The sequence below is a fragment of the Anopheles maculipalpis genome, chromosome 2RL (assembly GCF_943734695.1).
Source record: "Anopheles maculipalpis chromosome 2RL, idAnoMacuDA_375_x, whole genome shotgun sequence".
Lineage (NCBI taxonomy): Eukaryota > Metazoa > Arthropoda > Insecta > Diptera > Culicidae > Anopheles > Anopheles maculipalpis.
Window position 1 is genome coordinate 74,644,647 of NC_064871.1, and position 10,940 is coordinate 74,655,586.

The window sequence follows — 10,940 nt, forward strand, 5'->3', positions numbered from 1 at the left end:
TTAAACTCAAATTCTTTATAATATTCCAACCATTTCCAACTATGTACAGAATATCATGATAAGACTTTATACTTGGACGTTCTTTTAAACATCTCGAACAAAACCTAAGTATCTAAATGATCTGCAGTGAAAACTCTTTCCAAAATCTCTTATGAAATATACTACAATCCAAAAATAAATGCAAACCATTACGTGTCTTCGTTTTCAGACATGCTTACCCGAATGTTTTCTCGATATTGATAGTAGAATATAAATTCTGATTGCGGTAAAGGGTACACACACACACAGACAACCCAATGACCATTCTATAAGCTTCCCAAACGTTCTTAGCATTCGACGGTAGTGAACCATTACGAACCACTGGTAGATGTTGTCGAACAAATGTGATCATTATTTAAATTGAATCATTCCCAATGACAAAATCGTCCACATTATAATGTCGGCGTGTGTTGTCATGCACCGTTTACCGTACGGTACTGACCCTCAGCTCGTGTACGATGACCGAAAGCATCCACCGTATGGATCGGAAGTGACAGTTTGCGACGAAGCTGGCGCTAGAATTAGATGTACGTGATGTTACGGTTGATTAAAATTTGCGACATTTCTCACGACTTGCTTCGTTTTCACGGACAAATTGTGCATAGAAAAGATTTCGCACTCGGGGCGTAGTGTGTTTGTCTCGGATTGCAGATTTATCTTGCTTTTTGTACCACTTACACGCTCTAGTTCAGCGCGTTTCTCACAGACACCGAAGGAAGCTTTCTCTACCGAGCTTAGGGCTCGACGGAGAAGCGGTTTCATAGGGGTAAAAAATCCTTGCGATATTATCATACGTTGTGAGCAAGTCTGACGATCCTCTACCCATAACAGAATAGCATTCTTCTCCAGTGAAATGACTTCTGCTCTCAGTGGCAGTGTGAAAATGGTGTGAACTATAACTTCTAACCATCTCCAACCACTTCCATTGCAGCGTAAATCAAATGAAGGCGTGTGAAAGCGCTCTATAAGAACCTTAGGACCACTTGCTGACCTGGTGCAATACGATAGGAAATTGTTTCATTTTCATTCTTTACGGTTATGCCTTCGCATGCAGCGCAGTATCATATAATTAGTTCGTTAATTTTTTTTTTTTGCTCTTCCTTTCTTTACCTCCCAAGCACCCATTTTGGCGCGCCTCCGCGCCTATTAAACCGTCCCGCCGATGGTTTTGGTAAAATTTATGGCAGTTTTTGTTGTTGTTGCTTACATTCTTTTCAAACCCGCAAGACACGAACAAAACTCGCTCTGCCGCGTGCAGTTATCTCCGACGGGGTTTTGTTTTGATTTTTGAACTCATTCGTGCCGCAAGCGCACGATGCGTTTGAACATGAAAGGCGACTAATGAAAACGGTTACCGCAGGACTTGCCAACTGATGCGTTCGCCCTTGAAAAAAGTCATCAATGTTTATTGGGAAGTTTGTTTACAAATGTTTTCTTTTGCTTTATTGCTGATTCGCCGTAACTAATTTATTATGCAATGGGGCGAATTGAGTGCAAAAAGCTTATGTAAGCAGATTTTTTTTATTGTGTATTGAACACGTTTTCTACTTGATTTGAATATCACAATTTTTTATTTTCTGTTTGTTGATTTAATTCGATATTAATGTTTTTTACGTCTGTATTTTATAGTTTTTGTATAATACATTTTTTACTCTACATTTGTCAACTTTTTTCTTGTTGCTTTCCATGTTAATAGCGACTCTCGTCTTTATTTTACTTTTATGCAATAATTTCTTTTTTTACTCAGCTTCTATTGACTTTCATCTTTCAATCAATTTTTCAAACTTTCAAATTCTACATTTTTTTAATCAAATTTAAAAAGTTGTTTTTTTTCTCAAGTTTTGTTATTAATTATATGTATGGATTAAATTATTATCCTTTTTTCATAAAATTAATCTGTTAAAGCTTTTTAAATTAGCTTGTTATTTGCTATCTTTTCTTGCTATTTTAAAAAAAGGTGAAACTTTTTCATTTTTTTATTCATTTTCCTTTGTTTGTTTGTTTTTTGTTTAGTTTTGATTCTCTCGTTTGTTTCCTCATTAGTTTGGACCATTAGTTTTTCTCTATTTTATCATACAACGACAGCAGCCGTTGTGGAAAACACTCTTAATATTTAAGTCATCGCTGTTAAATTTTCTTTTTTAAGTATTTTCTGCCTTAGTCTGTGATTAATTTATGATGTTAAACACATGATTAATGTGGTTAAAAAAAGTACGCTCACTGTAAACCTATCTGAAGCGCCTATCCCGTCCAGTTTCTGTGGAAAAAAAAGGAAGTAACCATCAACTTCCCTCCAAAAGATGGACGATGATGACGTATGGGATCAGAGCTGTTCGGTTACGTGCCTTTATGGCAACGAACATTTTCCTCCACAAAAACCTACCCGTCCATTTCCCGTCCACGCACGGTACCATGTAAGGCTATCTTTGGAGCTTTGTGTTTTTGACGGTTATTTTCGCAACACAAAAGCCGATCAGCGCAAGATCGCTGGGCCGAGATATTATTGCCATCCCGCGTGCGCACGTGGTTTTCACCTTCCGGTGTAATGGGACACACAGAAGACGCTCTATCCCACGGAAACGGCAAACAAAAAATCCCGCGCTGCCTTTCGCGCGTACGGCCGGCCGGCTAGCTGGCAGAAGATTACAGCGATGTGCATAAAACCGAACGACCCAAGTCGTTCGGAGTCGTTCCACAGCGCATTCGATGCACTTCACACCAAGAAAGGGGAACTCATTTAGCTGTGGATATGAGGCGAAGGGAATGGAGAGATGCCCTGGAAGGGAAAGAGGCAAAAAGCACTCGCACGGCAGACGATAATAATGCGCGCAAAGTAAATGATATTTCATTGCCCCGTACGGTACCCACTATGGGCCGTGGCTCACATTTCGCATGGTCATAAAACATGCTGTCATAGACGCTCGCGCATCGCTTGGTACTGTAAAACACAGTTTAGAAAAAGAAAACGAAAAGGAAGACGTAGTAGTAGTACTTTTTTATTTACCAGCTCTTAGCAGAGTTTGAAGCGGGAGGACTCATCTGTCATAACCACAGTGCAGTGATGTTGGTTCGCTCCATAGTAGACAGATCGGGCACAGGTTTTTTTTTTTTTTTGCTGTTGCCATTCCTTCTTCTTTCTTCCCTGTTGGAATCATTTTTTTTATAATCATTACTATTATTACGTGAAATCATAAAATTATAAACATGAGAAGCAAACAACAACGTGCGCACGTAGCGATACCCTTAGGAAGGACCGGGGTTTTGCCGTCTCTCATTTCCCGTAATTGGGTGAAGGAAGGGTGTAACCTTACCGGCTTGGTAAATGTGTTGCCTGTCCGTGTGTCTTTTATGTTTTTGTTTTCGAAAATCCTGTTACGTGTTCGGATGAATCATTATGGCATACCCAGTGCCCCGGGTATGGGTATGGGCCAAGGTGAAGAAGATCAGATGCTGTACGGAATTAGGGTAGATAGCATCGAATGTATCGATTTTTATCACCACCCTTTTTCGCAATCGGTACAGTTAGATGGATTTTTATTGCATTTCGAAGTACTGCACGGTTTCGCGAGAGAAACTGTACTAAACCCATAAATGACTGAAAGGGCAGCTGAGCTATTGTGCAGCAATGCTTTTGTGTGTGCGAGTTTTATAGCATAGGAAATCTGTTATCCAACCCAGTTATCCAACTTAGTCTTACGTGAAGGAAGAATTTGAAAAACAAAATATAATTACTTTTTTTTGCCAAAATCATATTATTTTATGTACATAGTGTTTATCAGAACTATATTAACTGTTTTTTAGCGAGTAAAACCAAAACTTAAAATGAAAAATAATAGTACTTTTCTAGGATGTTATAAAGCACTCACAAATACATATTTATACATGTTTTGGATCTGTTTTTTTGAGCTAATAAACGATTCATTCAAAAAAAAGAGGCTAATGTAGAGACTCAGAGACTCAAAGTCTCTATAAATAAATGAAAAAATTAATCCAAAGTCTTATGAAAATATTGATTAGATGGGTAACTTTTTTTTCGATAACTCATTTTCAATTTGATTTATTTATTGCAATGATTTAGTTGCATTTAAGGAAAATTTAAATTTATTAAGTAAAATAGTAATATAAATATACGTCACAGTGTGTAGCATAGTTATGCTACTTTTCTTAGAACTAAACTATGTCTTACTTGTTCTTTTCGTTAGAGAGGATCAAATATGTTCAGTCCACTCGTGATCCGCTTTGAAAAAAATTAATTCATTTGCAAAAAAAACATCGTTTGTTCTACAGTTTTGCTACGCACTGTAAAACCACTGTCATCATCAAAATGTACAGAGTGTTATCAGCATTTTTGCACCTTACGTAAAGGAAATCAAGCATAAATTGGAAAGCATTTTTTGGTGCAAGCAAACATAAGCGATAAGCCGCCACCCTAATCGCAACAGCAACTCTTCTCTCCCACGGAAACTCCAGGTCAGTAGACTGTCATTATATTGTGATTTTTAACCATACTCCCCAAATCGTGCTGACCACCGTCAAGCACCGACAGCAAACATAGAACAATCACGAATCACCCCACCCGAGCAGACATGATTTTGCAAATGAAATGCAAACCGCGTGGCCGGCTTCTGGTGTGCTGGTGATTTTACCGTCTCCAGTTCTTCCGTTTCTTCCGCCCCTCAGGAACGCTACGAACGAAACGCTGACGACAGAAGGACCTTCGTCCGGCGCTAGCTGACCGTCGTTGGTGTCCAAATATCGAAAATCGGCATCAATCGACATATCCTAGTCGTAACGTAACCGGATAATGTATTCTAATGAATTCCATTTTCAATTTCACCGCCGTAATGTTTAATTAACTCTGCTGCAAGTCGAGACTGCATGTGGGTATGTGTGTATGTAACTTAAGACGCTTTACCACCGCCCTTCGCACAACGGCAAACGAATATATTAATCAAATATGTGTAGCCCATACTCGTCTCTGGCCGCTCCAGTCGACTCGAGTCGTCTTCGTACATTGACTGTGGCTTCACTGGCACTTTGAAATGCTCTGTTGCTGGACACGACGAACACTGGACAAGAACTCCATGTCGTGCCTATTGGACAACTAGACAAAAACATCTGCACTTGGGAAGTCACACGCAGGAGAGGCTTGAAGTGAAGAGGACGCTAAAAAGAGGACCATCCTTGGATCGACAATACGTTGAAGCATACTACAAGACGTTGATAAAACGGTTGCGAATTAGACAAAATAACATATTAGTACTACCACCAAACACAACTTTCGCTCGTCCGAAAGATTCGCTCTTATCGCTCAGCTCATATCATTTCGTACCAACCCCTCGGTGGAGAATCGTCCAGCTTCCTCAATTGATCGAGTGATGGCGCCATCACTTTTGTTTGTTTTTTTTTTTTTTTGCTGTTCTTGTGTTCCTCCCCCCCCCCCCCCCCTTGCCCGTTTCATTCGGACACCTAACATGATTGGCCAACCCCGTTCGGTCCAATCACATCCCTCCAACGGTACTGAGCGATAAGATAGCAGCCGCAAACACACACACGCACACGGCATCCAACGCGAAGGCACGTGGAGATTAGGCGCACCGGGAAAGTTTGACAGCTCCCTCCGGTTCGGAATGGCTCAAAACATAAACATATAGGGTGCGCGCGATATGAGCGAGCATGAGAGGACGAATGCTGCCCCGATCGCACTTGATCGTTTCATTAGCGCTCAGCCTCGGCTGCGGTTCTAGTCTTTGATAACGTGTGTCCGCATGTGCTTAATCGTCGTGGCCGTGGCTTATCAGCAATTTCGTGGAAAAAGGTACCGGGGAAAAACAGGGGGGGAGCCGGATTTTAAGGACCACGAGAAGGTTACGAGCAGACGAATTCGTAATCTTCTCGCAGGGGGAACACACACACACACACGATGATAGTGTACGTTTGTGGGTACAGCATGCAGGGATAACAATACAGCGTAAGGTGAAATAAAAATGTAAAAAGACCTTTGGTTATTGGCCATCCCACGACGAGTAAACAAACCATGGTACAATCAGTGGAAAAATCCAAACAATTTTTTTTTATTTATTGTCTTCTGTTATGTATTTGTAACCTGTGTCCCAATTGCCGAACTAAGTTTTTTGCTACGGGTAAAGCGAAATCAAAGATAGCCAAATATGGCAGGTCCTAGCCATATTGCCAGGAGATTTTGCTTATTAAACATTTTGCAGGTCGAGAGAAAGTAGTAGCAAAAATGAAGAAAAACACATGTTCGAAAGAATGTCCTCAAAAACTCCATTTTCTTGGCTTCACGACCTTGTATAGGTCACGCTGGGCATCTAATGTCTTACTAGATTTTGCTGATATCACGTAGCTGGATAATCAGTCCATACTACAGGAATCGGTTGCCGAATGGTTACCATCTATTTTAAAATACATGTCTGAATATATCATCAACGTTTACGAATTTGAGCTGCTCTCATCATATCATGAAGATTTACTTTTGACGCTTTGAAGTAAACAGGAGTCAATAAATGCTTTTGACGCTTTGAGCAAACAGGAGTGAAAGCTGACTGAAAAGTGACCTCATTATTCAAGCCTATGCCGCCATATCATTCAAGACGACTGCAGTTTAATCTTGACTCATTAAGTCAAAGGCATCATGAGACTTGAGCTTATTTTATGTGTGGATTACTGCTTGGGTTTACAGATGCTCGACATCTGCTTTCCTATGTTTGTTTGTATGTTTCTTCACGATCTCTTAGTCCTAGAGATCCTCTGGCTTTGGAAACGTCCCATAGTTCTTCTTGGCTTAACGGACCTTCTATTGTAGATCAAGCCGACCAACGAATGACTTATTTAGACATGCCGATATATACCACGTAGTTGGATAGTCAGTCCTCACTACGGGGAGACGTCCCGGATGGGATTGGAACCCGGTCCTGGCGTGTGTAGATAGGCGCCGCTGACGCCTATACCAACGTCGAAAATCAAGGTGATACTGACAGTATTCTTTGATTACCGTCGGGAGGTTCACAAGGATTTTTTTCCGAAGGGCCAAACGGTGAACAAAGAGCACTATCTAAGCGTAATGCAGCGGTTGCGGACCTCCATCCCGCGAAAGCGACTGGATTTGTGGAAAAACAACCGCTGGTTTTTGCACCACGACAAGTTTACGAGGTACGAGTTTTTCGCTACAACTGGCACCCATATTGTTCCGCAATCGTCGTATTCGCCAGATTTGGCACCAGCCGACTTCTGGCTGTTCAACAAGCTAAAATGGCTGCTTCGGTCGGACACCGTTTTGACACTATCGAGGAGATAGAAGCCTTAGTGACGGCGGAACTAGAGGACATCCCTGCATTCGCGTTTTTCTCCTGCTTTGAGGAGTGGGAGAAGAGGTGGAAGAGGTGCATAGCATCGGAAGGGGATTACTTCGAAAGTGATGACCTTCATTTTTCCTAATAAAAAACCATTTAAGAAAAAAAAACGCAAAGTCACTTTATTTTTTCGTGCACAGTTTCACTTTTATTCTTCCATTGATTTTAATTCCTCTTTATTCGTCTGTCGTTCCCACATTTTTCCCTCCTTTAATGTAACCTAGTGTTTACCACTACCTACCACTACCTAGGACTAGGTAATGGCTTCCCTGAGCAAAAATCCTTCTAAAGAGCCTTCTAAACCACTGCTAAAAAATGTTTTGACAGATTTAATACGGGAGCTGTCAAAACCCTCCTTTTGCGCTTGTTTAGAGGGCTCTTTAAGAGGGCTAGTAGCTTCCCTATTGACAATATTGCTTTAATAACCAATACTAAGGTTCTTTTTGAAACAAATTTGCCTTAGTAGTGCCTTACTTGGCGGATTTATATCGATTTTTTCAATAGGTTTAGCAACATAAGTAATTATTATATTTGTTGAAGACCATTTCAGACGAGTTAGCAAATAAAAATTTCGTATTCAACGGCTTTTACTCATCTTGTACCCAAAACTGGTATTTTGAATAGTATTACGCATACCAAAAAAATTAAATAAATAATTTAAAAAAGGGCAATACAGCGACGTGCCGTCATGCTTAACACTAAAAACAACAAAATGGAATTTAATTATTATATATAAGTGGGAAGTTAATTTTTAAGTTATTCGGTTTTCCTTTCAAATTGCGAAAAAAGAATAACTTGTAACTGAATTCTTGCTTATGCCAGACGGTATATTTTATTCGTTTATTAGTAAATTACATAAATGTTACTGTTCATTCCAAAATTAATAAATTCCAAACTCCAGGCAACAAGCGTGAAAAAAATTATTAAAATTTTATTTTCGTTATTATTATTAATGTAATAACGGAAGTATTAATGAACTTTTTTTTCTATTTTTCCTCCTCACAGACTCATAACGCTTCGAACCGAGTGACATCCGTACCGTACCGTTAAATGCTGATCATCCCTTCCCAGAGCGCAATCGAACGACAGCTCAGCTCAGCTGAGCCGTACTAACGGTTTGGTACGTACACTCGCCGAGAATCGAGAGCGGTGGATCGTGTATCAAATCCGAAGCAAGCAACGCTCAGCAGCATCACATCTGTCCGACGCGTGGAGCGAACCCTAGCTGCCAAGCTTTTGCTCAGTCATCCCACAACATCGGTCGGGTTAACATCTTGGACTCGCGCACGTCCGTCATTCGTTTTCATGACAGAAGCAACCGGTCCACTCGAAAAGACCTAAGTGAAGTGCTTTGTAAGGGGTTTGAAAAGTGTTTTAAAAGAAAGGATATTAAGAAAAAGATTACACTTTCATTGGAAATTCCGTTGGCGGAACAAGAAGTGAGGTGAACTGTCCGCACCCTTGCAGACAACGCGACTGCCATTTCGCGGGCGATTAAGCCGACTGTTTGTACAACTTGCTGTGTGTCTATACATACTCTACTAGAAGCTACTACTGTTGTTGTTTATGATATCTTCCTGTGTGCTTATCATTAGGCTGATGATGATAGTGAACTGATTAGATGCGATTAGAAGTGTTTTGTGTGCAAAAAAAAGGAAAAAGTTGCATCGTGAGTGTTTGTGAGTCAGAGCTAATAATACTGTGGTGGAAGTGAACCATTTCCTGGTACCGATTACGATCGTTCGACTGTGTTTATTTTTTCTGGTCGGTACTGTACCAGCAGTGACCGTGCTGCAGCTTTGTTTGCAACGTGAATGCTCCGATTGATTTAGCGCATGTAAGCATTTTTGTTTCACTTATTCTATAACGTAGAGCTCGTGCTACTTCAAGCATCTGAGGGGTGTATAAGCACGTATTTAAAACACTTCTGAATAGTTTCTTGAATTCCAATCTCTTAGGGCACACTAGTGTCTGCTAGCGTATTGCGGCATTACACCGCATCAGATTAGATCGGCTATTCTTCAAGCTCATGCCAACATTTTATCGGAATCACTAAGGCCGATCAGGGTTAGCCTGATTCTCCAGCGTTAAACGCCAACTTAAGCCCTCAAGACCACAGGCAAAGTCTGCCGGCTGTATCTCACATCCGTGCCTTTCGCGAACTCTTCCGGGATCGTGATCGCGTTCGCTAGTTCATCGGACCGATATATCACCACCGTACCAGGTATAAACCAGGGCTCCAAAACCCGGCACATCTCCCGATTTTTGTTTTCCCCCGTACCTCGTACCACCACGTACCGATTAGTTTGTGTCCGAAATCCCTTCGAACATCCCGCTGTAACTCGTTGCTCACTAGCAGAGCAAGCAGGATAAGCGCTCAAATTGCTGACCCCCAGCGACACAGTGCAGGCGGGACTGATTAATGAAATAGATTGAGAAACTGTTCAATTCGTACCGTTTAATTAGTTTCGCTTGCAAGCGACGAAAATCTAGGTCGAACCGTTTATCCAACGCGTCGGTGGAAGATCAGCTCTACGGGGATTTCCCGACGAGGCTTCGGTGCGCGATCGCAAAAAAAAACCCGGCAGATTGATGAAGCTTGCCGCCTAGTTCGCCTGCGGGAATATTGCTCGGTTTGGAGGGTATTCAAGGAAATGAATAATTACCATACCCTGTGTGCGAAAAATAGTTATCTTAACGAATCGGTTCGCCGATGAAATGCGAATTCAACCGCAAGCGAACATAATGCGCGCGTTCCGAACCCCGTGCAGGTTCGCCGTGTCGTCCCTGTTTGGTTGTTGATTTTGTATGTGTAATCTAATGCTCCCAACCCAACGCCCGTGAAATGATTGGCGTGTTGGGTTGATGCTCAGCGGGACAAACCCTTGGCGTTCCGTGTGGATGTTTGGTTTCATCAATTTAAATAATGATGACCGTCGGTTTGCCGGTTCTGTCGATAAATCTTCAGCCGAGAGTTAGGTGTTCTCTTGAGGAGTTAGAATTCTTTGTTGGATATCGAAACGCCTTTAGGGTATTTGCAACTTTCTCAATTTGTTGTTAGAGAGTTTAACTCAAATAATATTTCTATTGCAAGCCTTTACTCTGTGTAAATGCCTCTTTGTATCGCATTACTCAATACTTCAAACACGGAGTGTTTGTCATTCGATTCGAATTTATGATTTATGGATTAGTTGTTCCCATTTGACGCGTCTTCTAGTCCAGCAGCAGAAGGTGCCGCCCGGCAGACATAACCTACAGAGCATCATTTTTCTTACATCATACCTACTGCTCTACAGGTGGTCACAACAGCTTATCTACTACGAAATCATTTCTCACTTCGTAAGATTCAACCGAACCCAATGCATGGCTATTCAATATGTACACATTGAAATTGTTGTACTTTTTGCTATTGAATTTGTAATCAATTTATAATGTTGACTACGTTTAATTTATCATTTGCTGCGAGCTGCGTGAATCGTTTTGTTTTTCGGTAAGAAATTTCTCAGACAATTAAATTAATGTTATGAA